The sequence below is a fragment of the Haliaeetus leucocephalus genome, unplaced genomic scaffold, assembly GCF_000737465.1.
Source record: "Haliaeetus leucocephalus isolate CR32 unplaced genomic scaffold, Haliaeetus_leucocephalus-4.0 Scaffold173, whole genome shotgun sequence".
In the NCBI taxonomy this organism is placed as follows: Eukaryota; Metazoa; Chordata; class Aves; order Accipitriformes; family Accipitridae; genus Haliaeetus; species Haliaeetus leucocephalus.
Window position 1 is genome coordinate 1,232,070 of NW_010972609.1, and position 27,914 is coordinate 1,259,983.

A 27,914-nucleotide genomic window follows, 5' to 3' on the forward strand; every position below is an offset into this window, starting at 1 on the left:
AGTCCAGAAGTTAAGCACTGATTAGATCCACATCTGTGACCATTTGATTTAAATTTTCCCTGGCCTCTCCAGTTGTGAGCAGCCAGCTGTTGCCTCTAGCTGCACTCCTTCTGGGGGTGCAGGAGGTTGCACTAATACCATTGCCTGGCCTGGCAGGCAACAGGCTGCCGTAAAAGTCAACCGACCTACCCCCCGGGCAAGATTAACGCTTTCGGGGATGTTGACACCTCCCGTCCACCCGCCTGGAGAGCGGGGACTCCCTGCCCCTTTCATCTTCTGTAGCACTACGCTAAGTAGGACAGCCTGGAACTCGCCCATCTCCTTGCTTTTGCATTTATTTTAAACCTTGGCTGTAGCCTAGTCTGTGCAGGGTATTGCCTTAATGAAGCAAACAGGAAGTTATGATCCAATCCATTAAGAAAGGAAAAAGATCGAACAGCGAAATACAACTTGGATTCCAAGGACAGCTTCCTTTACAGAACAGAAATACTTTTAAAGCAGGACAATCTTAATATAGCTGGCGCTGACAACTTTGTTAGCACTTTGTATTATGCCGAACGGCAGAGCTCATTCAGAGACGTTTTGTCCGGTATTTGGGAGCCTGAAAACCAACTCCTGTCATATGGGTGGATAAAATTCAGCTCCTGGCAGGATTATTTGAAACATCAGCTTGCTTAGCTGTATTTCTCAGTACTGACTTACCAACGGTGGGTCTCTAGAGTGGGGCTGCAGTTTCCTGGAAGGCTGTCTACAGCTTTGAAGTTATTGATCTATTATTGTCAGCAACATGTTAAAAGAAGCTTAGAAGGACACACAACTATGACATCATTTCTATTTCTGCCCTTCTATTTCTGTTTTTAAAGATTAATTTACCCTGTTTGCAGTATGTAGCCCTAGGCTTGAACACATCTAATCTGACACAAGCCTTGTGAAATGTAAAAACAAAGAGCAAAATCACTTAAAAACCATAATGATAGTAAAATGAACATTTTGATTGAAATGGCATTTTCAACAGCACATAAAGGACCAGCAAAAACAAATTCTATCATAACAAGACTCATATTGCCCATTTATTTAGACCCTGGAAAAACACACAAAGCCTCCTCCCCGCAAGACAAGTTGCACTTTCCCCCCCGCAACTACCAACAACTATTTAATATTCTATTAAGTAAGTCTGCTTTCAGACATAGTTCTAAAATACTTAAATTAAGCACTCTTCTTCTACCAGACACTGGAAAAATATTTCAGATTTACTTCTGTTGCTATACCACAAAAAGCAGCATTAAAGCCATGCTCAAGTCCACTGCAGATGGTTCTTTGCAAACTGTAACTACAGTTTTACAAATTACTTCTGTATTTCTGTAATTTGATAGTACTTCATAGCAAAATAGACAAAGTGAGCGAAATTCTGCTCCTTGTTAATTTGCTACACATACAGAATAATTCTTGCAACATTTTTTTGCATTTTATATTAGTTTTAATGAGAGCAGAAGCACTGGCGTGATTCATTGAGATGCATTGGGACTAAAGGCTGTAATCCTCTTTCTTATGTGAGTTACTGCTGACTTCCAAAATGCGTACTGCTGACTTCCTTAAATGCGCTCTGCAATGTCATATTCTGAGTTATACGTCTCATGAGAACAAGATGATGGACTAGCTATGGAAGATCCACTGAATCTGTGCTCTACGAATCCTGTTAGTCATGTTTTGAAGGGTAATGATGCTCATTATTTTTGTTTGAATGTTCCAATGGAAGGCAGTTTTTACCAATGGGAGCAGTAAGAGTAGAGGAAAAAAATACTAAAAAAGAGATTATGGGGAAAGAATTGGTATGTTTTGGGACAACGTACACCTAAACTCTCACAGCAGCTTTTAAAGATATCTAAATACATTTAAAATATTAAGTGTATTTTCCTTTACCAGGCTATGACAAAGAGCTCCTTATACCAACCATGTGAAAATGAGGATCCAAAGATTATCAGTTTTACTGTTAAGTATCAGTCATAGCCTGCAACTTGGGGCTCAGCCCATAGTATATACTGACTGGCAAAGCTGCTTTTGATCCAAGAGGTTTCCCATTTAAAGTCTTAATCCTGAAACATGTGCACTCATGTCTAAATTTCCATGCATCAAAGTCACAAGAGCATTCAGACTGCATAGACTTAGGCATGGAAGCCTTGGCAGGTTTTGCTAACTTGATAAAGGTGGTTTTGACTACAGCCACGACATTCAGTAACCGCAGCTCTTCTATGTTTGCGCTGAAAGAGCCGGTCGCTCCGGGTGGGGTTGGGTTTTGTATGGCAAAACTCCACCTCATATATGTTCTTTGGGTGTGCCGAAGCAGGTGGAGCTCATTTGATAGCGAGATGGTGGTAGCTGATATTCATCCAAGGTCCCAGTGCAGCCTCTAGCTCTGTGCTATTTGAGGAAATAAAACCAAAATCCTGCATTGAGCAAAAGCTTGGTTCTACCAAGTTTTCTTCACACAGCTGCAGTTTTAACTTAGATGTGGAGCAACACTGCTATATGACCATAAACTGCTAAGTTTCACTGGCAGTTGAAAGCATATCTCTCTCTCCCTGAGCAAGTGAACTCAAATCAATGGAGGGGAAAAGCTCTGTTAACTCTTGTCTATCCATGAGAACACCATTCGCTGCATTCTCCAGTCTTAATGAACTAAGTTGAGGCATACCAGAGGCAGAAGACCTAAGAAGTGACTATGCAACCAGGCAGTCTCCTCCTTGTTTTTAAGGAAGAGCGGAGATCTGACTTGCACAGAGGCTAATGCTCCAGAAAGGTGCCACGTGCCGGCCGGCTAGCTTGCCCTGCGTCAGAGGGTGCAGAAACGCACGCTATAAGAAAATAAGATACTCCTGCTTAGGATTCCTGGTGGCCCCATCTTGGGTGGCAAAATTCTTGGAGCAGAAAACCAATCTGTCAACAAAGCCAGCTTCCCTTCAGTGCCAGCAAGAGGAAGGATTGGGCAGTGCCTTGGTAAGGCATTTCGAGACCCCCAGATGAAAGGCACACTTGAAATGTTTGAGCAGAGATAGACATTCTTTGTAGTTTGGCCCTCGGCAGGGAAGCTGATAATGACAGCAACGTGGAGCCCAGGCTCACCAAGTCCCTTCCTTAATGAGCTTTTGACAATCTTTACTATCTAGTACATCTTCATATCAAAAGAGCAGTCAAGACCGAGTCTAAGTGTAAACTGCTGCTCTGTTGGTTTTGTAACAGGGGACAGACTTACTAAAAAGCCTGGATTATCCAAAGGCACATCAGTCCATCCACATTTACTACCAAAGACCGAAGGAGAGGAAACTGCCATGAAATTGCTGTCAACTGTAGAACAGAAAGTAGCAGAGCATGGAGGGCTCTCTGGGTGCTGCAGGTGGTCAAAGGCAACTGGGCCAAAAACTCTATCCAGATTTCCAGGTTTCATTCCTAACTTGCTTGCATTTGCTCTGCAGCGCTACTTTTCCAAAAGGACTTCAGAATCCATACCAAAGGCATGGCCCTTAAAGAAGCAGATTTCTGCATGAAGGCAGTGTCCACAGCCAGCATGCAGGCATTTAACCGCTCCCCCCCTGCCCCTGCAAAAAAAACCCCAAACAAAACAAAACCCAACCCAACCAATCATATCATGAGAACCTAAGACACATATTTTGAAAGATCATGGTGGTCAACCTGTGTATAAACAAGGACACCTTGGCAAAATCAAAGAGATGTCCTCCAAAAAAAAGGACAATTTTTCTAATCATTAGGATGATAATCTATGACACTAATGCACTACTGAAACCAGAAATAATAAAGGGCAACTATAGTCCAGTATTTTATCTCAAAAAGTGTGAGATGGATAGCAAAAGAGTGAGCCCTTTCTGTCTTGTTCATTATTCTTTGAGAAATCATCCCCAGAGACTAACAGCTACAAGCATCACCAGGTGGTCCTTAGTCTTCCTATGACATACTCTCAATATTCTCTCTTTAGTACCAGGTACAAAGCCTCCTCCCTTGATGAAACAATGCTGAGCACCATAAACATATGACCCACCAAAACAAAAAATAGAAATGATACAGTTTCAAACAGTATGTCTCTTTTGTAGCCAAATATTCTGTTAATTCCCAAATTGTAGCTGTTCCATTATGGTCCAGCAAGCAAATGGTATCAGTCGTTCCTGGACTGTACAATGCAAGGCTCCACCAAAAAATGTTTTAGGGTTTTTTTTTAATTATTTCTACAGCTCTGAGACTTTAGCAAAATACAGCCATGAAGCAAACTAAAATGCATCACACCCATGTGTTTGGTGATGGTCTGCCTGAAGATACGCCGGGTAAGAAAGGAAAACAGCAACTCCTGCCAAGAGCACACATTTGACATCAATGCAGATAGAGAGAAAAAGAGAAAACATTATTTGTTTTCATATTTCCTGAGAAAGACATTGAAGATGTTGCAACCTTGTTATTTATAGAGGGCCAAGGTTTCATCCCAGAATTTAGGAGAGGAATTTATTTTCCTCTAAAGTGTGATTACGTTTATAAGCTTAAGACGAGGTTTTATTGTGTTTTTCTGGTTTGGTTAGCAGAATAGTATTTCACTTGCTGTCTTCTATTTTCTTTTTTTTTTTGAAAAAGGAAAACGTTCTGTTCATTTATCTAGTAAATGTTTATCAGTTCAGTGAAAAAAACCCTGAACAATGGAATAAAATGGAATTAAACTTTAATATATTGCTTATCTTCAAGCATTGAAACATTTAGAAAAACAATACTCTGCATGAAAAAAAAAATCTTGTTTTACCAAACTATTTAGAAAAGTAATTTCTTTGGGTATTGTCCTTTAGCATATTGGTTATTCCACAAACTTTCTCAAAATATATTATAAACTGCTATTTGCAAACTTTATTGCTTTTTAATAACACATACTCTATGTTGGTTGGTTAGTTCAGCCAGTTTACAAAACATGATGCATTTTTGCCAGCTAGGTTTCTAGTCTCATGAATAATCTCTATCTTTTTCTTTTTTTTTTTAAATATTCAAGCTACTCAGAAATTACTTTGAAGTGATTGCTTTCAAACCTGCAATAAATTTATTGCTGATTAAGACAAAGAAAAGTTCTTCTTCCTGACCACAGTAATGATGTCAATACTGGTATTTAAAGGAATAGAGGGCAACTAGGTCAATATAAATGAAGGTGGTGCAATTCTGACTGATTTCAAATCTAATGGAGAGTGCTAGCTAGTAACATCCTTGAACCATTTGCCTTACTAACCTTTTGGATGTCTGGAACCCATAGCTGTTGCTATTTTTTATTATGACTGGCTATGTATGGGAGATATTCTGTGAAGTGATGTGATAGAGCAACAGTGGTTACGGTGGAACAGGTGTCGTAATGCTGGATCAGCTTTTGCACAATGCATTAATTTGAGAGACGTACAATATTTAAAATATTTGAACCAGTTGCAGTGGTTGAAAAAAATTCCTAGGAGTGTAAATTTTTATTTTCACACTGTCGCTCTCCAGCCCAACTCAAGATCAAGGCACCGTTCCACTAGCTGCTTAGTAAAGACATACAGAGGTGCAGGTACTTCACCTGGCTCAACAGCACCAGGGCATTACCTGCAGCCAGCGCCCAAGCACACACACACGCATGGCCCTGTTCCCCTCCTTCACGTGATAAAAACCTCGAGAAAAACAAGACGACCTTCCAAGTGATGTAAATATGTTTCTTGCCAATATGGGAGCCATAGAGGAGCAGCAGCAGATATACTTGGGATAAAATGTGCGTGCAGTTGATTTCCCCGCCTTTATAGCCTGTAAGAGACCATAAACTGGGGGGTGTGGTGCGGGCACACTGGTGGGGGACTTGGTTAGGGAAAGCTATGTCAGATCTCCTCCCTGAGGAACAGCTTCCATCCAAGCAGCTCCTCCAGCAGTGGTGAAGAGAGCAGGGTGGAGTATAGGCATTTTGTACACCACCACTACATACACAAAGGATATTAGGGCCCCAGACAGTGAACAGTGACTGCACCTCTATCAATAACTACACCTACTCACATGAAGAAATATTTCAATGTTACAACATGTCATGTTTCTGAACCTATTTATTTTCTTTACCTAATGTTAACACAAGAATGATTTTTGTTTATATGAAACTAAGATTTCTTTCCTGATACTTTTGTCTCTAACCGTATTCCTTCAGGAATTATTTATAACCCAGATCAACAGCTTGTATTCCTTATTCCTTCCCTACCTGCGGGCTGGTTCTTGCCTGCAAAGCCCTTGTGACTGAAGACAGGCAGGATTGCCTGTCAGTGATTGCCTGACAGCTCCAGCCAAAGGAGTCCAAGATGCTTCAAGGAAACTTGAGAAAACACAGAAAGTCTTCTTGACTAATGTCCCACAATAGTACATCACAAAACTGTATTTTGTGGAAGGCTGGATGCTCTAATGGTACTGAAAATTGGAGCAAGTATACACATAGGTATGACTTGACCCAGCCCAAAGCTTTTAGAATGCCAGTTCTCACAAGAGAAAATATCTACAGACCAATGCTGTCACCCCTGAACATGATGTTCCAGCGGAAAAAAATGCCTCATCGCACCTACTCCAGCCTGCGCAACAATTCCTGCAGCGCCCTGTCGGGACCTCCCTGGACAAGAAAATATCAAGTGCTTTCTTTGCTAATCTTTCCGCTTGCTAATCAGCCCTCATGCTCTTAGAAGGGACTCAGCCTGTGACCTTTTAAGCAAGATTTAAGAAGCCAAGCACCAAAATCAGCCAATTGTAGAAAATCTGTATCTGAAATGCTGTTTTTCATAGTAAAACAATTACTTGCTGATTTGACAGAAGGGAACACATCTCGCTAATCTTGAGGCTTTTTAGCACTTGCATCCTGTTTGGCTTCTCTCCTTATGCCTATTTATTTGAGAAATTTATGGTGTGATTCCCAGAGTATTGCTTACCCACTTCAATAAACAATCTGGAGTACTGTTTAAATATGGAAACTCTTAGTAGCAGCACAACCAAAGTGACTGGTTGTGCTGCTGCTATGCCTTAGGGAAAAAAGAGGTGGGGGGGAAAGGTACCTTCGTGTGCAGACAGCCATTTATCTTTCCTTAATCCACTAACATCACTGGGGCGCACCACACAGCTGTAAGATTTACAAATTGCAAAATATTGATTCCGTTCAGCAGATAAAAATTTCCACCCAGCAATGACCTTTTGAAACTCTGCCCTTCTGAACGGAGTCTTGTTTCATCATCAGGAACCAAACACGGTACACTGGTTGCATCCTCATGGGTCACAGTCCTCATGGGTGCAACGGCTGGCAGTTTAAGCTGGGATGCCAAGCTTCTGCAATCCTAAAATCCATCAGTATCCCCACCACTGGCACGAGGTTCATTCTGCCCTTGAGCTGAAGTCTCGGTCTTTCGGTTTGGGGAAGGATACTTAACTGGTTTTACCATTTACTGGCAGTTCGGCCTTCTCCTTACTTTGTAGATCTCAAAGACAAAGCTGTTTCTGCTCAAGTCCCAGTGACAATAAATTTCTCTAACTTTTCAGAGTATGTGAAAGATAGCCACGTAGAATGTGGTAAGCCACACCTGACCAAACATTTTTTCAGTTTTCTAAATCTGATCTCTTGCCTAAACTCCTGTAAGAAATACCTCCTCTCAGAAACTGGACTTGCTGTCCACAATGAGGATGTGCGATTCCCTCTACTGAAAGAGATGAGGGTGATTAGCTGGGATACTACTTCTTCATGAAACCTCATCTCCAAAAAACCAGCTGAGATGTTTCTTGCTCAATCTCTAGAAAACCTCACCTGGTACATCAGGTCCTCTCTCATGTCAGTTAAGGGACAACCTTGTAATCCTCTTCTTCCTTGTAAATCACGCAGAAATTGTTTTTACTATAGGTAACAACTTCAAGTTGCTGGATTGCCCGAGCCTCCTCATGACAGTGTAAGAAATGGCTAACACAACGCTCCTCCGCTCCCACAGCCACCCGTGTCTTGGTCTTGGGAGACACTTTCTGTTGAGAACTTCTAGTCACTACTGATAGCAGAGGTGCTCTCAGAGCAGAACAGCAGAAAACAGTGTCAAACCAACTTGCAGCTAACACCTTATGACCAAACTGCAAGCTCACTGCCTGTCCACCTTGTGCCCAAAAGCAATGGGACGTCTCGATTTCAAGGAACACCCACAAAAATATCTTTCCTATGACTGTAATTCCTTTACTAGCCCATCAGAGCTCTCAGTACAGTGGAACGTGGTTTCTGCTCAAACACAGGCTGTTCCTAATCTCCTCCAGAGGTATCACATGGTAGCTCTGTCTAGCATTGCAGGATACTTCAGGACTCCTTCTTTACATGTCACAGTACAACTATTCCTCTGTGAGACAGCTCAGAAAAAGGCAAATGACAATTTAGGGTGTATCAAGCAAGGTACTTCCAGTAAAGATGAAAGAGCAACAGCAGCATTTCTCTGGGATATTGCCTGCAGTACTCATCACCCCCTATTTCAGAAACATTAACTCAAATTTAAATGGATGCAAAATGACTGAGGGGGTGGTGGCAGCAATGGAGGGAGAAGCTTGTCTTTCTAGAAGACAATAAAAGAACTTGGGTCGTTTAAGCTAGAAAACTACCCCTTCATTACCGTCTGCCCCCCCACCCAGTTGGGTGGTCAAGAAGCCAAAGGTCAATGAAGAAAAAATAAAGTGCACATGCGACTATGTTAACGTTTAAAACACTCAAAGACGATCATTAGAGATGAGGCTCCAGATTAGAGGCATGAGGTTCGTATCAGAGCAATGGAGGCAAAAAAGAAAATAAATAAATAAATAAAATCAAACTATTTTTATAATGGTACTTGAGAAATTTATGAATGGGATTCTGTGATGTGGTTGCCCGAAATAGCAAAGATTTGGACATGATGACCCAGGAGTTCCTGAAAGCAGCTGGCACAGAGGCCATGCGTGCACAGAGGGCTTCCCACTGTTTCCTTTCCCCTCCTGTAACATGGACTTTTCCCTCCAAGTTCCAAACAAATTTCAACGTTAACATAGGGCACCTCGGAATAGGAAAAGGATAATGAATATTCCCCCACAAACAGCAATTCTATCTAGAAACCCAAACGAAAGTTTGCAAACCCCATTGGCCCAATGCCTCTCTTCTACTACTTTCTTCTAAGACATATTTTCTTGGATTTCTTCTCATTTTTGTTGCTCTCTTCTCAGCTTTAGGCTGTATGATACACACTTTTCCTGCAAAAAGATGCCTGAAACTGGATAAAGTACTCCAGGTCAGGCTTTTCCAGCCCTGAGCAGAATTACTATGTGTTCCCTACAACATAATATATTGTGGATTAATGCTCAGTTTATGAGTCCTAGACCCTTTTCTGAGGAACTCCTATTTAGCCAGCTAATTATTCCTACCCAGGTGGAGTATTTTGCACTTGTCTGGTTCTCACCCCAAGCCATGGGAGCACATCCTTTTCCAGGAAAATAAGAAACAAGAAGTCTGGTTTAACAACGTAAGATTTAAGGCTGCTAGTACCAGATGCAAAACTCCACAGTCACCTAACACAAAATGCTGAAGGGTAAATACACTCACTTTTTTGGTTCAAGTTTCAAGAAATTCTTGGGGGGGGAGAAGGGGGGGGAATTTGGCATCAGCAGGCATTATTTTAGATCTATTATCAACCGTCCTGCCACAGCCAACCTAAAGCTGGCATAGAGGAACAGAGCTACCGTTAACTCATTTGGGTACTTTGAGGAATTTGATAGAAATGCAAACCATATGCGTCCGTGCGCAAAGAAAACCAAACCAGTACTTCTAAGTGACCTGATAGTACACAGATCTGGTATCTAAAATTGTGGAATCAGGGCAAAAGTTTATTTTTGAGATAGTAAAACTTAAGCTCATAGATACTGGAGGAGATTCTCTTCTGTAAACACGAGAGCACATCTGATGCAAGATCAGAAAGAGAACTTACAGTAACACATACACTAATTATACTGAAAAACAGTGCTCCAGACCAGATAATAATGAGAAATGAATACTGAAGGAAACTTTGATGTACTTCTTAGATAACTGTGGTACTTTAAAACTGGATTCAATTCAAACATTTAAAACATCTCAGTCCGAGATCTACATTTCAGATTGAGAATGTGTTGATGCACAACTAGATTTTAAAATAAATACATGGTGGAGCGGAACACAAACATAGATTTAAAAAAAACCAAACCAAAACAACCTTCTCCAGTTAAAACTGCCCTGCTCAAACAGCTTTAAAACCTTTTCTCCTTCATGTAAGCTAAATCCAAACGCAAAATTTCACTGAAGTCATTCTTAATAACTCAGTTTGCAGCCTGGATTGGCCGACATGCATGTTGACTCAGTGCAATTTGAGTCATGGGCACAACCCGGGTCAGACTGCTAGCTCCTGCTCTGACCACTTGACTACAAGGCCTTCTTTATAAAGAAACTGAAAAGAAGTAAGTACAACTAAGGTCAAAGCACGTCAATCCTGATCGAGGAAAACACAAACCTGTGCATATTTAAGCAGGCCATTTGTCTTGCTGATGCTAAGCAAAGATCTCTCAGGCTAGATAGGTCTAGTTCATTAGCGGCTAACTTGTAGGACCACGTTGAAAAGGTATTTCCAAAAGCATCAGTGTTCCAGTAGTGACAAGGATGAGCAATAACAACACAAAGCAAAAGGAAAGAAATTTGGAGTCATTCAAGCTTCTTTAAAGATACAATTTTTTCTTATACTCCCATCTAGCAGTAAAATATTTTTCTATAACACCCTTGACCAGAAAGTCACCTGAGACAAAACTGATATCTTAAGTTTTTCTAAGACCGCAGCTGAATTAAATAAGTGAACACAAGAGCCACCACAGGGAGAAAAAAAAAATACTCCATCAGCAACAGCCATCAATCCCTCCATTTTACACAACAGATAATGTCCATGTGATACACTTCATTTTCACTCTCTGCAGGCAAGCCACAGAAAGTGGAATTTCTCACTATCATGGTGTGACTTTGATGGCCTCAAGTGTCACAAAAAAACCATACAATAATCTTCAATACACCACAAAAATTCTGTAAATGGTATTAACACCACAAAATAATTTCCCCCCACATTTCCCATCTACATTTCCTGTAGCTCAAAATCGCTACGAAAGCCCCACCTGGGCGCACAGAGAGCGCAACTGGAGCGTGTCCATGAGCTCCACAAAAAAATTAACATAAAGATAAAATTTTTAAAACACCCTATAGAGAGACTATAAAACAGCACGTGCCGTCAGGATCACCCTTCATGAACAATCTGTGCCAGCGCCTATTGACTGTTTACGAAATTTGCCATTAAATTTAAACACTTCAGAGCACGGAGAAGAGCCCGTCTCGCTTGCCCATCACCAAAAGTGGTTTTAATTACATCGCTGAACGGAGACTAACAGCTCCAGGCACGAGCACAACACATGAGCAGACCCAGTCTTTTGAATGGGACTACTCACGTGCCCTAAGTTATATACATGCTCCATGAACTACAGCTTTTCAAAGTTAAGCAAATTAACCAGCGGCTCTCATTAACGCAGCCAACCTTAAGGACATTTGAAACTAGGGCACGGACTGGGGCATCAAAGGAGAGACAGGGCGCTCTCAGTTGCAAGTATGCATGGGCTTACTGCCACCAAAATGTCCCGACACGTTTCCATCATGTTATTTTCAAAACAGCTGCTGCCCACTGGCACTGCCGGAGTGTTTAATTACATGGAGTAAGCGTTGCAAGCCTGTTGCTGCTCCTGCCTGCCCACTGAGCCATCAGCGCGGCCACCAAGCCGGGCACGCTCTGGCCCCCAGTGACAGGACACAGACCGCGGCAGTCCCCTGCAAGGTGGGTCCTTCCCAGCACCTACACAACTTATTTACTGCTGGAGCCCATCCCTTGACCGTGGTGAAGCTTTGGTGCCTATCTTCCAACACAACGTTTCTGAAGCCACCCAAACGAGCAGCGTATGAAATTTGAACGCATACCACTACGAACATTGGTTTAACATGCCCTTTCCTTAAGAGGCAAAGGAATCAGCTCTCATTTTATTTTCAGGGCGCAATAGCAGCTGGTACCAAGGAAAACAGAGGTGGAAATACTTTTCTAAAGCCCTTTCCAAAACATTTGCATCTACACGCTGGATGATGGACCATGTCCACACACTACACGATGCTGGGAGCAGACCAGAGATTTCGCATTTCAGAACCAGTCAGGAGTCAAACATTTTCCAGCGAAGGAGCAGCCCATATTTCCTTCAATCAATTACCTGCCTACTGGAGCTGAGTTACAGCCAGTGGAAAACCCTACTATTAGAAATCCCACAGTTCATAACTCTTATGGTCCAAATTCATTATTTGAATGCATAAATCTGGTGAGACAACATGCATTGTCCCCGCTACCCTAAGAAAGGGTTCCTGGATCCCATGCTGCAAAATCCCAGGCAGCAAGTCCTGCTCACATGGCAGTTTTAAAGAAAAGAAATAGTATCAGAGTGCCTCCTATGTTTATAATTATAGCTTTAATAACATTCCACCTCCTTTCTAATTTTTCTTTCAGACTCCCTTTTTGGCCTGTTCTCAGTGACAGCCTCTCACAGATGTTTCCAAACTGTAACACATACTTTGGTGACTATCAGTTTCACTTACTCCAGACAGATTTTTTTTTTTGCTGGATGGTTGCCCCCCCCCTCCCCCCGAAAAATAAAAGCTACAAATTATTCCCTCATAAAGCCTTATAAAGAGAGTTTAAAGGATAAGCTTCTCTTTAGTGCTCTCAGAAAGGTTTAGTATAGCAGCAGGTTTTAGACATCCATGTACACACCCATCTGTTTACTTTTATCTGGACTTTTTGATTGGGTTTAAGTTTTACGTGCATCCAGTAAGGAATGACAGGCTCATCGTTTTAAGCTGTAAGGTTATTGTGTAAGTTAGGGTGGAAAGAAATAGTGCTACCAAGTCCAAGGAAAGGTGAAGGCTGCATGTAGCAGACTCATAAATGATTGATCGAGTGTTTAAGCAAGAGAACGGTGAAAATGGAGCAAAATCTTTTGATGAGCTAAAGCTGGTATTGCTATAAGATCCCTGCTTCTAAAACCACAGACGGAAAGCAAAACACTTTATTGATGTGAGGGCTCAGAAATGCTACAGTTATAACCCTCATGGTCCAAGTTCATAATTTTACTGTATAAATTCAGTGAGGCAAGATGGATCTTTTCCTCTTTTTTTAACAGAGAGTTCCTTGATCCTATGCTGCACGCTCCCACTGCTGTAAAACATCACCAAAATACAGAAAACACAAAGCGAAACACATGTTCACATAAACTTTGGCAAACTCTCACTATAAGACACCGACTGATGCAAAGAGCTTGTTGGATTCAAGAAGGGCTTTGATATGTGTTTTACCGAAACAGCCTCTCAAACAACACTTTACCAAGCAACCTAGAACTCAGACGGTTTGAACCTGAAAGAATATTCTTCAGGGGCAAATTATCCTCTTTTTGGGCTAAGACTTCTTGCCCCCTTCTTGGAGGAGGCTGTGGGACATGCCTGGAGGCAGACTGTGTCTTGGGGGAGCTCCAGCCTACAGGAACATGCCTGTTTCCCACGGTGAATTTCTGTGTCCCTCCAATTTGGTGAGTAAATATTTCAATGCTTCATCTATTGATCATGCCCCAGATGTATAACAAATCAGTCTGTGTAAGACAGGAAGCTAGAAGAGACAAAGCATCATCACCCAGATTTACCCACTTTCAAGAGCTTTAAAAAAAAATCCCCTTCCTCCCAGGTGCAGCCTCTCTGGACCGCTCTTACGTTCCCACGTTGGTCCCAAGAGGACTCTTATGTTTCTTCTGGTCCTGAATCCTGCATCCCAAACGAGCCAGCCCCAGAAGGCAGCGAGCGGCTGCTGTCACACAGCTGCCTAGCTCTGCCTCTGCCTCACCGCTCCTCCCCACTGCCCTCTGACCGTGGGAAGCGATGGGAGACAAGGGCACTCACTGCTTCTCGAGGTGCTCAGCCTCGGGATGTATTTGGTGCCGTGAGAGTGGAGCTGGAAGCAGAGAGACGGCAAAGCACCAGCTAACTGCACCAAGCAAGCTCAAGCACTGGTTAACACATAAACCATTTCATTTCTGGAGATCCTGATGTTTAAACCTCCTTTTTAGCACAAGTACTGTTCAGATAATCTATGTTTTTAGACATCTGATCCACAGCTGAACAGCCATATAATTCGGGAGTCTGCTCAGTCGTGCCAGGGAAGGCTTGGGGCTTGCAGGGACACAAGGGCTGCAACCGACCTCCACCTCCACCGCTCTGCGCAGGAGTACCCACCAGTGCTCTCAAGAGCTCACCTGACCAAAGACCACCATGCATCCAGAAAGAAAAAGAAAAGAAAAAAAAGGAAAAAAGCTGTATTCTTCCACGTGAACCTTGGGGACAGCTCAGGAATATCGTCTCTTGCCTACAGATGGAGACCTGGTAGCCCCTGAGCTCCGTCCCGGCTCTGGGGTGCGATGCATGGCAGAGGGGTGAGAGCGGGGGACACGAGTCCCACAGCCAAGGAACTGACACTCTGACAGCATCCAGCTGCTCTCTGCATCCATTGCTTCCTTCCCAGATATAACCAGCTATTTACTCCAAACCCCCAAACCTAACAAATATCTGGGGCACTTTTTTTTTTTTGTATGAAAAAGGGAAAGTGTCCAGAAAAAGAAAAGAAAAAAAAAAGAAGAAAGAAAGAGAACAGGCACAAAATTAAACAATCTACCTTAAAATAAACTCTCCAGTATTATCTGTCTCTTGTCAAAAGTTATTAGGGAATAAAAGTGACAGACTGTCTACTAAGATACATCCCATGTCCAAGTGACATCCCTAAAACTTGTCAAAGATTTCCCTCTGTTGATGTGTCTGCTTATCCTTAGTGCCCACATGTGTTACATTGCTGTATATTCTTGTACAGTGGAAGCACTTGATTTATTTGTTGAAGGGAAAGAACACTTTTTCCCCTGCCTAATTTTACTCTTCTGATGTGACAGGTCTTTGTCTGTTCCTCACATAAAACAGAAAATTCCTCGACTAAAACCAGACTCCACGTAATCATTTTTCCTTAAAAATAAAGTCAATAAAACTGGCAAATGTGAACAAAAATGGAACTGATCTATCAAAGAACTGTAAACGGATTTTCCTTCACTGCACATTCTTCACATTAAGAAATTACTACTGGTCAATATTAAACCCAGACAAATTACGTGGTGCTTTGGTGAAAAAGAAGAGAAAACAACTCATGTGGACAAGTTACAGGAATGGATAAACGAGATGCTGCCTCAGTCCAGACAGCAATTAGCTTTTGGGAACTTGGTGTCTGCTCTCCAGCCTTCGTTGAAAGTTCCAAGTAGGGCCTCTATATAACATATCAAATCAAAACTGAAACACCAGACTTGGCCAACTTTGGGGGTTGTTTGAAAACTGGACTTCGACCACAGCTTTGATGTGGTTGTGGACTGGGTACATTCCCATGAAGTTTTAATTCTTATTACAGCTGCAGAAGGGTAGTGCAAGGACACTAGGAGAGTTCAGGAGAAAAGTGCTGTCATGGGGGTAATGCGGAAAGGGTTTTCTACGTGGTGGCAACGTACTCTATAACCAAAAACATTCAAAGAGATTAAAAAAATATTTGCAGCTGAATATCTGTATTTTTTTCTTAGAAGAAACTTTAAATGAAAATTACACCAAGCAAATAAAGCGAGCTACAGCTATTGAAATAGCATACGGATAACAGGAAGGAGAAAAGAGCACGAGAAACAATTCACACTGAAAGGTGCATCCCGGTGGTGCAATTACACAAGAGTTTAAATGAGTCCAAGCGAGTGCAAGTTGTGTGTCAGAAACCTGTCTACACCTTATCAGCTTGACAGATGGAGAGAGAGAGATCTTACCCATTTAAACTTGGTAAGAACAAATTAAGCACGAAATTTCCTTTTGTTTCTTCATCTATTTGTTGTTGGGGAACATTTGAAACTCTCTTTCCATGCTGCGAACATCTACTTTTATTTTCATATAACTTCATGCAACTGGAGTGATGTGAAGGTAACCGAACAACAGCAAAGCACTTCTTACCCAATGCTGTGATGAATCCATAGCCTGGGGTACTGGGAGACCATGCCTTCCTAGGCAGTTCCTCAGAGTATTCCAACACCAACACAACAGTGCTTCACAGGACTGTATCATCAAGTTTTAGAGTTGGTACTGAGTCAACCAGAAGAGCAAAGTGCCTTCAGATTACAAAAGAAAATTCTCTGGCCTTCCCGAAGGTAGTGCAGGAGGTAGTTCATGGCTGAACCCTAAGAAACCCCATGGTCATGGAGGGTTTCAACTTTTAATATGGTTTAGATTAAAATCCTATCTGTCTCCACAACTTTGATGAAATTTTTGTTTTCTGCGTCAAGGCCGAAAGCAATGAACTAAAACAAAGAACTTGACACGTACGGTCTCCAATATACAAACAACTGACTGTTTCCATAGAAAATTAGAGAACAGAGAAACTGAAATAACTAAAAAAATGAATTCCTAATTTTGTAATAAAGGCCACATGGTCCGCTCAAGTGAATGCAGAACTGGAGAGGCATAACTGATTAGTTTTAACCAAACAGCACTACTGATTTCATCTGTGACTACCTGCATTTCTTCTTCATCTCAGTACACATCCCTGTGTCTTGGTCAACAGGAACTGCAGGGCTCACCTTCTTACTTAGCAGAGCATTTGCTGAATTAATTATTGAGCACTTAATCAAATCAAACGGTGAATGAACTTACTCCGAAGTAGGAGTTCATGAAAAACACAAAGCAAAAACAACACTGTCATCTGAATTTTTGTGGTTGAATTTGAATCTCCTATCTGTACTCACTGGAACAATTTTGGTATGGGTTGCACACAAACTTATTTTGTACACCAAAGTTGAATACAGTTCAACAAAGCAGAAAATTAATGAAATGCCATTTGGAAGTTGGATATTACAAACACCTTTTGCGAGATTTTATCACCATTACATCAGACTCCGGATTCTGCCCTAATTTGGTAATAAAGCCATACTCTGAACCCCATCTTACAAATACCACAAACCCAAACTCGACCTTGCCTCCACTGGCCATCACTATTAGCAAAAAGTCACTGAACAATAATGCTGGCATTGTAAGTTCATGCAATGAATAGTACTTGCAAAGGTTTTGGATGCGAGCTGAAAACCCATTTAGTTAAGAATATTTTATTGTGGAAAAGGACATGGAAACAGAAAATAAGTTAAAATGATAAAGAGACCTGAATAGAAAACCCATGGTTATAAATGGAACAGTTGCTGTAACCAGATAGTTCTGTACATCCACATCTGTTCCAGTTCAAAGCAGTTCATGTGAACCAGGGGAAGAAACTATTTTTTCCTTTAGCTTCACTGCTGCAAACCTATCTGCATTCAGGCCAGGGCAGAGAGTAGGAAGAGGGAGAAACCACCATTGGTGTACTGGCTCAACCCAAATTTCAACAAGATGGGGCTGACACTGACATCTCTTCTTGCCTTTCCCCATTCCCCCCCCCCCCCCCCTTAAAAAAGGGGGGGCAACATTTGCAAATACTTATGGCAATTAAAGTTGTTTGTTTTTGCTAAAACCAAGGCATCTGTAGCTTAACAAAAGCTCTGTTTTTGTTCCTCTACTCACAGATAGTTTCTGTTTCACAACTGTCCCTTCTGGGGCCACTTTGATGATAACGTGGGAAAAGCAGGCAGAACAGCCAAACAGGGAAATAAATATATAAAAATAACGAGACTGTTCTAGGACTCATTCATGTTCCAGAGGAGCTCAAATTTCCTGCCTATGGATAGCTGAAACACTTCCCCTACCCAGTTTGGTCTCTGTTTCTGTAATATCCTCTTTTCTCCTCGTTTTGAATCTTAAAAATAAATTTTAAAAAAAGAGTAAAAAAGAAAGCAGCTGCAGAAAGGATATGGTGCAAAGAAATAGAAAGAGCAATGGTATCAAACTTTGGAAGGGGTAAAAGCTGAAATTAGCTCCCTGTTTTGCTCTGACAGCAATACCAAACTCCAGAGGAGGGACATTCTCCTGTAATAATCTGGTTATGAGAAATCTTTATTTTCCTACTTATGTTATTAAATGACAGCACATACACACCCTTCATGCAGTGCATGACATTTAAATGCTTCTTTTTTTTTTTTTTAACATCAGGTTGTTCGCGGTGAGGTTGAAGTATGTTTGTTAGGGTCCCTGATTTTATTTGCCACCTGCAAAACATGAAAGCTTCCCGCAACCGAGTCTCTGTAGGCAACTCCTGCTACTGATGGACAGTCTGCTCGAGACAGTCAATACAGAGTAATTGCTGGACTGAAATCAATCGCAGGCTCCCAGGAACTGCTTTGACTGGGTTTTACTTTAAAGATTTAGTGCCATGACTCGTGAGATGCTAAACTCCTCAACTACCATTAGACATGTGCTTCGCTTCCAAAATTAAGATGGATGGCAAAATCTTCGCTGAATTCCAGAGCGGAGGTCATGAGAAGCTACCTGAAATGCAAAGATCCTCCACTTCAACTAAATAGTTCTTAAACAGATGCACGAATGAAGGATCAGGACAGTATTGTGAAATACTGTTCATGTTTGGTGGAGAAAACACTGTGCGGGCTGGGAAGCATGCTGCAGATTTCCCTTGAAAACAGAGAGGCATGGAAGCTGTCAGGATACATGGGAGGGTCTCGTGCTCAGTTGCCCACTTGCACCAAAACCAGGGCTATTTGTACGCTTAAGTGCTTTACTGGACGAGGGCCAGAGGGTCCAGCAAATTGCAGGACACAGTCCTGATGAGCTATTTTGAGAAAATATACTGAAGAGAAAAGGGAAAGCTTTCATTAATTTATATTATCAAGATAACAAAGATCTTGTTTTGGAAACAAGAATCTGGCTCTTTTAACTGAAAGCTTGTTAGCAAGCTGCTGCAAGGAGAAGGTTTAAAAATTAAATTAATTCATCTGCCATTTAGAAACTATTAGCTCTGAAAGGCTTAGATTTCATTTCTAGGCCTCTGGTATGTAACAATGTTTAAAACCTAAATCAAAACCTGTTTCTGCTTTTCCATTGGTAATTAGGATGCGGTCTTTGGTTTTTATTATCCAACTACTCAGTTATATTGTCAGATGGACTTAAATGGTTAAGATTAATTAAAAATACTTTATCGCAACACACAAAAGACAAGTCATTATGGCAGTGTAAGAATGGTACCGGCGAGCGCAATTTCTCTTGCAGTCGATAACTTGTCATTATTCTTAGTGTGTTTGAGAGACCAGATTCATTCTCAAATGAAAACGATCAGCTGCAATTTTAAAAAATAAGCTATTTCATTTAGGCCAGATTTTTCCAGTGCAATGACACTCAGCAGTCCCTGCAAAGTAAACAGCACAGTGAATAAGCACAGGCCAATAGTCTAAACTCCAGTTCTGAACTAAGGAGCACCCAGAATAATTTTAGCCTGTTTATTTTGAGGCAGATACATGCGGCTCTGCTTCTTCCACTCTCACCTACACAATGCACATGGTCATATCCTGGGTAAGGATTATCTTTTCTCAGCTGAATCCATTTCAAGTGAACTAAAATGACAATTCTTGTTTTCTGTTACCTGTCAAACCCATAAATTCAACATATTCATTCTTGCCATATAACAAAAGTTCTGCAACAGCAAATGAATGCAATGCAAAAGGAGTTGATGGGCTCTCCCGACAGCTCACTAAAGTTTATGAAGTCCTTTAAGATCCATGGGTAAAGAAATACTTTGCACTTCTAAAGCGTGTACAAAAGGGCTAGGACCTGATTTCTGTGTTCAGCCTTTGCCTCTCAACCAGGCTTCCTACCATGTGAGCTAACCGAGGATCTCCTGCGTGTCCTCAAGTACAATTGTTCAGAAACAGAATCTGTTCCTATTCTGAGAGCCCAAACATCACCTTACATCTCGGCACACATAGAGTAAAATATTTCTACAAGGTGACTGCATTTGAAATACAAATCCGCAGCATAGAAACTGTTGTCTCTGTTAGCTGAAGTATATCCTCACAACATACCTTAGGCTGTTCTCTTGTGCCTTTCAGCAGGTCTCAGCTATCTGCCAAATGGATTATTGACAGCAATTGTAAAAATGAAGTAGCATTTCAAATCTATGTCCCTGTCGATGTCAACGCTAAAGCCTAGGAGACTGTTCACAGACAAGTTGATGGAGCCTGCAAACACAACCCTACTAGTACAGTGCTGATACCCATATCCCCAGAAACCTTGAAATGAAAGTTAACAATTACTCAGTTCACGCCCTCTATACAATCAGTCACGCTGATAAAAAACCTGGAATATGTTGACACTCACTCTTCATTATTCTGTTCGTTAGCAAGTCCGCTTCTCCCATGGGACACAAAGTCAGTCCTATTAGTCATACCTCAGTACACAGGTATATGTGCACACAGAGGTCCAGACAGCACAAATTCGAACTGTCCAGTATACCTTATAAGGTGTCTTTCCTATTTAACATGCATTATAACATACAGATGTGCTGCTTCGCAACAAAGAGAGGTACTCCCACGTTATGTTCTGGGAATTAAAATTATGTTCAGCATGTTTTAGGTCAGATTACTTCACATTTCTAATGAGTGAACAAAATTATAGCATGTTCTGCTACCGCTGCACAGAGCGGCCTTAAATTTTAGTAGGCAATCACCACAGAAAGGAGACAATTACCTAAAAATCCCAATACCATTAATTTATTTTCAGATCTGTTTGATTCAACTTTATGATTGGTTTGGGGCACACTATCAGCAGCATGATGAATTGACTATATGCCCTAGGAGACTAAATTTGTTGAAGTATGTTGCTTGAGCTGATTAAATGAAAGTAACTGTTGCTTTGGATGTTGGTCTGATCAACCTTAGGGGTAGTACAAGAGGAACAATTAACTGGAACCTTACTTGGGTTTTTATTATTCTAGTGACAAACTAACCTTAAAAAGCCACTTTTTTTTTATTTTTTTAACTCTTTCCGCAGAGCTGCAAGGTCTTACCACCTTGGAAGAGAACGCCGAAAGCGGCAGCAGGCGGTCTTTCACCTCTGCGCTGCCTATTTCACATGCGAGACCCCTGAGGCATGACCCCAGAGCCAGCCCTTTCCCTCCACAAGCCCCAGGCTTCAACTTCTACACCTGGCTAAAATCCTGGAAAAAGCCTGGCTCCACATCCTTACTTTGTGACTCAGGCTCATTTCTGTTTATACTCTTGTGAGCTGAAGAATGACGATGACTAGTAGCTATATAGATAAATAAAGTATATTAAGTCACAGGAAGTAAAAAGGGAAAACCATTAATTTATTTTTAGAAACCTGTTCTTGCCATTCATCAGAAAAAGAACATTCAAAAGTATGCAGCAAGATACAAGCATCTGGATGGGGTTTGCTGACCACATACCAACATTCAGACTACACGCAGAGAACCATTTTCCTTCTTTAGACCAGTCTCAGACTCCGTGCCAGGAACACAGGATACAGACAATAATGTAGTAGTTTCCACTAGTGAGCCTCGGGAAAGGGTGCTTTCACCACACATGCTACAGCTGCTTTAACATGGTCTGCTTAGTCTTACCCTTACAGTGGTCCTACAGCCGATACCTCCCTTCAGACACACCGTGGCACCAGCCGGTACCTCCCAAACTATTATACACACACCTTCCATCAACAGTGTCTGTAGCTGCTTAAACACAAGAGAAAAGGCCTCAAGGTCTAGATCAGCTTCTCCAGATAAACAGCCCATGCCAATGCTAACCAAAACCAAATGGGTGATTTAATATGGAGCTGGATGCTCAACTTCCCAAACCATAGCAGCAAATGCAGTATGCCCACACAACCCTTCTTTTTCCTCCTCTGGCTGGGTTGCCAGAATAGCATGCATCCATCCATCAGTAGAAAACCTTTCCAGGACAATAGCACCGCAACACACTGTGATGAATTTAATGGTATTTGCATAAAAGCTTCCATCTTTTGCAGTCTGCAGTAGATTTCTTCTGGGCAGTCAGACCACAAGCACAGTCATACCGTATTTTCAATCTTTGCTTGCCAAAATCCGGGAAGAATCACAAAGCACCTTCATTGACATATCTTGCGGTAGATTGTCAGCCAAGATGCTATGGTACAAATGATCAGACATAAATACAGAATGGGTTTTTCCTTGACTGTTAATGCTGCACTGGACACACTTCTGCCGCCTTCCTTACTTCAAAGCAGTAAAACCCTAAAACTCTGAGTGATGCTTAGCCCTGAAACTTCCACCTTGGCTCTTGTTCCTCGTCTTAAGAATGATTATAAAACTCCCACAATATCATGTTAAAAAGAAGAGTTTTAAAATGTAGTCAGAGGACTCTGTGTTCATTACTTGTACCTCTATGAAGTCGCTGAAGTCAGTATCTGCTCAGTTTTCCTATTCACTTCTTAAAAACGTGTCCTGAATCTGCACTGGAAATGTAATTTAGTTACCAGCCTTTTCCCTTTTTTACTAACTGAGTGCTGTGAAATGTGTTTCTCTCTCCCTGGACAAAATTTTTCCTAGTGAACCTTACTTATCAACACACAGATCCCTATTGCATATTCCAAGTTTGTTCTGCAAGCAGGACATCAGCTGACGTCAATGAAGATGTACAAGAGGCAACAAATATTTGCAATGTGTTTAGAAAACAAAGTTTTTTCTCATTTTAGTACATACTCATCAAGTTTCTCCCTCCACAGAATACAAATAGAGGGAGAGGTAAGACAGCAGGACTGGGAGCCAGGAATACGTAACTTGTAATCACTGATGTCATGTTGTAAGTTAAATAATTTATAAGATATAAAAAGAGCAGTTAACGCCTGCAAATCACTTAGCCTTTACATAACAGATTTCAGATTTTAAAACTCCCTTGGAGCACTTACAGTCGTGTGCAAAAAGTCATAGGTGTTTGTGTCAGTTCAAAAAAAAAAAAGGTTCTATTTGTCAGAGCTGCAGTCTGAAAGGACATTTCAGTGATTAGTACTAATACACCACTCACAGAAATAAGAATGTACCATCCAGGTCCTAGCACAGATACAGAGCTGCCAAGAATAAATCAGATATGCAGATAAGGTAAGCAGGCGAAGATACTAAAGAGGAATGGCATTGGATCTAACGTTACTACTATCTTTTTATCAGTTCAAATCTGGAAATAGTTTCCGTAATGGCTGGAAGGACAGACTGCCAGTAGAAGGTTCAAAGATGTGAACTGTGGGAGTCTGAAGAAGAGAGAAAACACTGGCATGTGGGCCAGCCACAGAGGAGAGGCAGGGACAAGACATTGGAAACAGCAAAGGAAGCTGAAACGGCAGAACACGCGGTGCAGCACAAAGAAAGAGAACAAACGAGAAGCGAGGATGTACGCAGGGACACGGGTCAGCTGTCTGCAGATAAAAGGCTAAAGGATACAGGGAGGTTAGAGCACAGGGAGAAGGGCTGGCCCTCCCACCAGGATGTAGTACTACTTTCAGAAATAGAGGGATGAGGGATACAAATCAAAGGCTAAACCAAATAAATAAAAATCTATTTCCCTTGAGGGCATGTGGGCTAGCCTACGAAGCAGTGGTGGTGACTAATGCATCCCAGCACGAGGAGCTTTGCTTCCTGCGCATTCAGAGCCTCCCAAGCAAGGCAGGCATTGCGGTTGTTTCTAAAAGGCCTATATTTACCATAAATTACCTTGCAGCGACAATGGAGACACCACTATCTTTTTGCTTGTCGAAGTACCGGAAAAAAGTTGTGCGCTGTTAGTCGCATTGCTCCATTACATTACTTGGATCTAACAGCTGGCACAAGATGACTTAGCACCACTGAAAATAACACCGTGATAGGGTCCCAGCAAGGCACATAGGCTGCCAACTCCCCAAAATTTGTCATTTGTAAAACCCCTCTTGAGGTTTGTACCTACAACAGAACTGCGAGTCCTGCCATAATCCCAAGTTTGGCAGCAAACGTGGGTGAGGTTGGGAAGGTGAATAATTCCCACACCAGCATACACTGTCCCCAGCTAACCTGCTTTTGCAGTCTCTGAAAGTAAGCAGAACTATTTCACGCCTCTATTGCTAACTTGGCTTGTACAATTAAATGTGAGGATGTGCTCAGAAGTGCTTTTTCAGAATCCCTGAGAACACTCTCAAGAAATAAGAAGTGGTGGCTTCTGTTCGCGGAGCTCATCAGTCTGATGGTTTACCTATACAGTGACCGAACAACTCGATATGAAGTGAATGCTTGATAGCTTAAGTACTTCAAACTCCCCATCACCTTGCTGAAGGACAATGCCAAAGACTTCAGACAGGCCCTCCTCTGGAGCCTGCTCAGGGCTTTTGGCTCGCACAGATCTCCCTGTACTGACCGCCCTCTGCAGCAAATGAAGATATAGCAGAGGATTCAGCCTTTCGACGGTACAGTGCAAAGATTTACAAGTACCTTGATAATACAGAGCAGGACAGCGAGCTCTGTGCAGAGGCTAATGGGCTCTCTCTCCCCAGAAGCCGCAAACCTTGCCGTACAGTGTGATGCAGCCATATATTTAGCGGTACGCTCTCAGTGAGAACAGCTTCTCCCTCGTTTGCCTCCTGGAGAAGTCTGTGGGCAGGAGTGTATCAGAGGGTGGCTTGCTGAGGACTCAGCTGCACAAGATGCTAAGCATGCCCCAGCGAGTGCTAAGCATCCCCACTAAAATGGGAAGGGAGATGAGTAAACTTAGCATTTGTCAGCCTTTCACACAGTGAAGTCCTGAAGTTTGTCATGCCTCTTACTGTCCCTTCCTTTCTTCCTTTTCCCCAAAGCGATCCTAATTTAAAGTGAGCCTTATTTTCCAACCACAGCACGTCCCCAAGCATTTCTGCATTTCCTTTTCTCAAAATCGCCAGAATCCAAAGGGTGTAATTCAAGTCAAAAGGGACATTTTTCCCTTCCTGATGCCAATAAATACTGCTACTTCCCAGGGTTACTCTCCTTGCCTTCTGTTTTGGCATGCTACTTTTACCCCATATTTCATGTCATACCCGTACAACCGCAGCATGTAGCCATAGAGCTACACATACCTTACCAGCGCATCCACCACATTGGACCCCGCAATGCCCCATTTCCCCCCACCTCAATGCTCCGTACGAGCTCTCGGTGACTGACAAACTGCCCTGCTTGCCGTCAGTCTCCTACAGGACAAGGCATGCTTCCCGCAGCTATTCGGTGGACCGAGGCACACGCTTGCAGTCCAGCACAAAGGCAGAGCTGCGGCTTCGGCTGCGTATGTGCTCATCCACAGAAATTAATAAGTTATTACTACAAATTAAAATATTAAGTTAATGATGTGCATGACTGCAAGTTACAGAGCTGGAAAAGAAGTCCTAATTAAATCAATACAGTTATTAGTGCCTTGTCATCTCTGATTAATTATTAGCTTAATATGCTTCATCATTTTCAGTGTTAATAGAAATAGCTGCAGTGCTATCATGGGAAGCAGGGTAACACATAGGAGAAACCGATGGAGCCGTGCTGGAAGTCCCAGCTTCGGATTGAACAACGTCTTCCAGAGAAAAAAGGGAAAACATTTCATTTTCTGGGGTGACAGTCTGACGACATTTAAGTTGGTGACAAAAAAACTCTCATGGTTTTCACGCAGGGAATTTCTGATTGCTGAAACGTAGGGGCTGAAGACTTGACTCCTAATCCTGTGCTTAGTCCTGAGCACTTGTTCCACTGCCTCTAAGCCTTTCTCTGAAGTGACAGGATATCACCACGGTCCTTTCAGAAACCAACATGCAGTACCTTTCCCCAGAGCCCACCCCAATTCTGACCCTCGCCCTGTCTTCACTAGATGCACTCGTTATCCCAGAACATAAGGAAGGAATCAGCATAAAATAAGCTGGCAGCCATCAGCTGCGATGTCTGGGTCCTTAGGGCACAGATGTAGCTGAGGACACCTGTCCTTTCATGCCACCAAAAGAGCCAAAAATAATGTACTGAGGTCACTTTTTTCCTTGCTAGCAAAAAGTAAAATAGTACTTTGGACGTAGGTGACTGACAGATTTACCCAGAGCTCAGGGGAGTATAGACTTCCCTCCGTTTTCCTGTCTTCTATCATCCTCTCACTGCCCTCGACTTTTCCCTAACTCCTCGTAACAAGCAAGTTTCCTCAGCTGTCCGCAGGAGGCTTTCTGAGTATAAAGACCACATCAAAACATCACGGATGGGTCGCCACATGTCTCTCCAGCAATAGTGCAAAAGTTACCAAAGGATTGGATGCGATTTGTACTGCAAAACATGGGTCTGCTACATAATTAGACAGGAGCTTCATCTTACAAACAGCTTTTACAAACAAGCTCTTTTGGAAAGGTTATCAACAGAAATACAAACATGCACTTCCGAGAACAAAACTGCTCCTTGAACTCATTAATAAAGCTGGTACACAGTGTTCATGCTGCTAATGGGTGATTCAGTAAATTAAATAGAGAATGTCACTGTAAAATATTATGTAAAGTTTCTCAAAGATAAAGAGCCACTCAAACAATTTCTCAGGACTCTCACCCTATCACTGTGATTACCTCATGATAAATTGCCACCTGCCCCATGAGTAATGGTAGAGCTTTCTAGGGCCATTTCATCATTTAGTCCCCTTACTGATATCTCTGTTAACGTACTGCAGCAACACTTCAGCTTCCCATGCTTTACTTGCTTTCCATTTCAGTTTTGAAAAGTTCAACCTGCTGCTTATTTTAATAAAGAAGTTAATGTGGGACAATCAGCGGCATACAGAAACCCTGTCCCCCAGTATTTAGATCTGAAGCCCAGCTGTTTTGTGTCAAATGTTAAAGAAATAGTTTTAATTCTGAGCGCTCTGGCTAGCCTACGGTTTGATGAGCGCACAGCATTTCTTTTAGAAATGGGCTGAACTCCAGTGAAATATTTGGCCATTTAATGAGTAGACTCTAGGATAACGGTTTTCGTGGGAATCCAAAAAGAGGGAGTAAAGAAAAGGGCTCCCCGTGCTATTCTTAGCTGCAAACAGTTAGATTTGGAATTTTGATTGTAAAGCATGGAATTTCTAAATGGTGCCATGCTAAATTTACTTCATTTGTATACAATTCAGCTGGATAATCAAATGTGTTCCAGTATGTTCCTGGTTAGCATCTCGGTTCTAGTTTTATTGTCTCTAAACTGGTAGAAAAATGCGTTCAGTAAATAGCGCTTGTAAAATTTGTGTTCCAATGTGTGCGCGTGAAGGTTTTATATACACAGTGTGTGTGCGTGAAGATTTTATATAAATGCATGTGTGGGTGCACATGCATGCACACAGGCGCTGAGCCGTGATTTATTTCGAGAGGGAAGCCAAGGAAATTCCCACCCCCTACCATTTAAACGATCTGCTCTTTGGCTCTAAACATTCTGTAACTTCTCAGCCAAGGAATGTATTTTCCCTTTCCAATATATATAATTTATTTTGCTGCACACATTAGTTAATGATACAGAGGTACATGATTTAGCCAGTTCTGTAAAAACATTACTGACAGTCTGAGACAGACCCATTTCATTTTCTAATACCTTTTTTTTGCTGGTGTTCCACGGCACAGCGTGAATTAAAAGCGATCATCAACGCAAGGATTTGTCCCGTAGACTTTGTACTCCAGCAATTTTTTGTAAGTAGACTGGCTTCCCGGGGTCAGACGAGCTTTTAATTACTATACTGATGTAGGTAAAAAGGACTTTACGCTGGTTTACGTTGGGGGGGGGGGGGGGGGGGGGCGGCCAGGG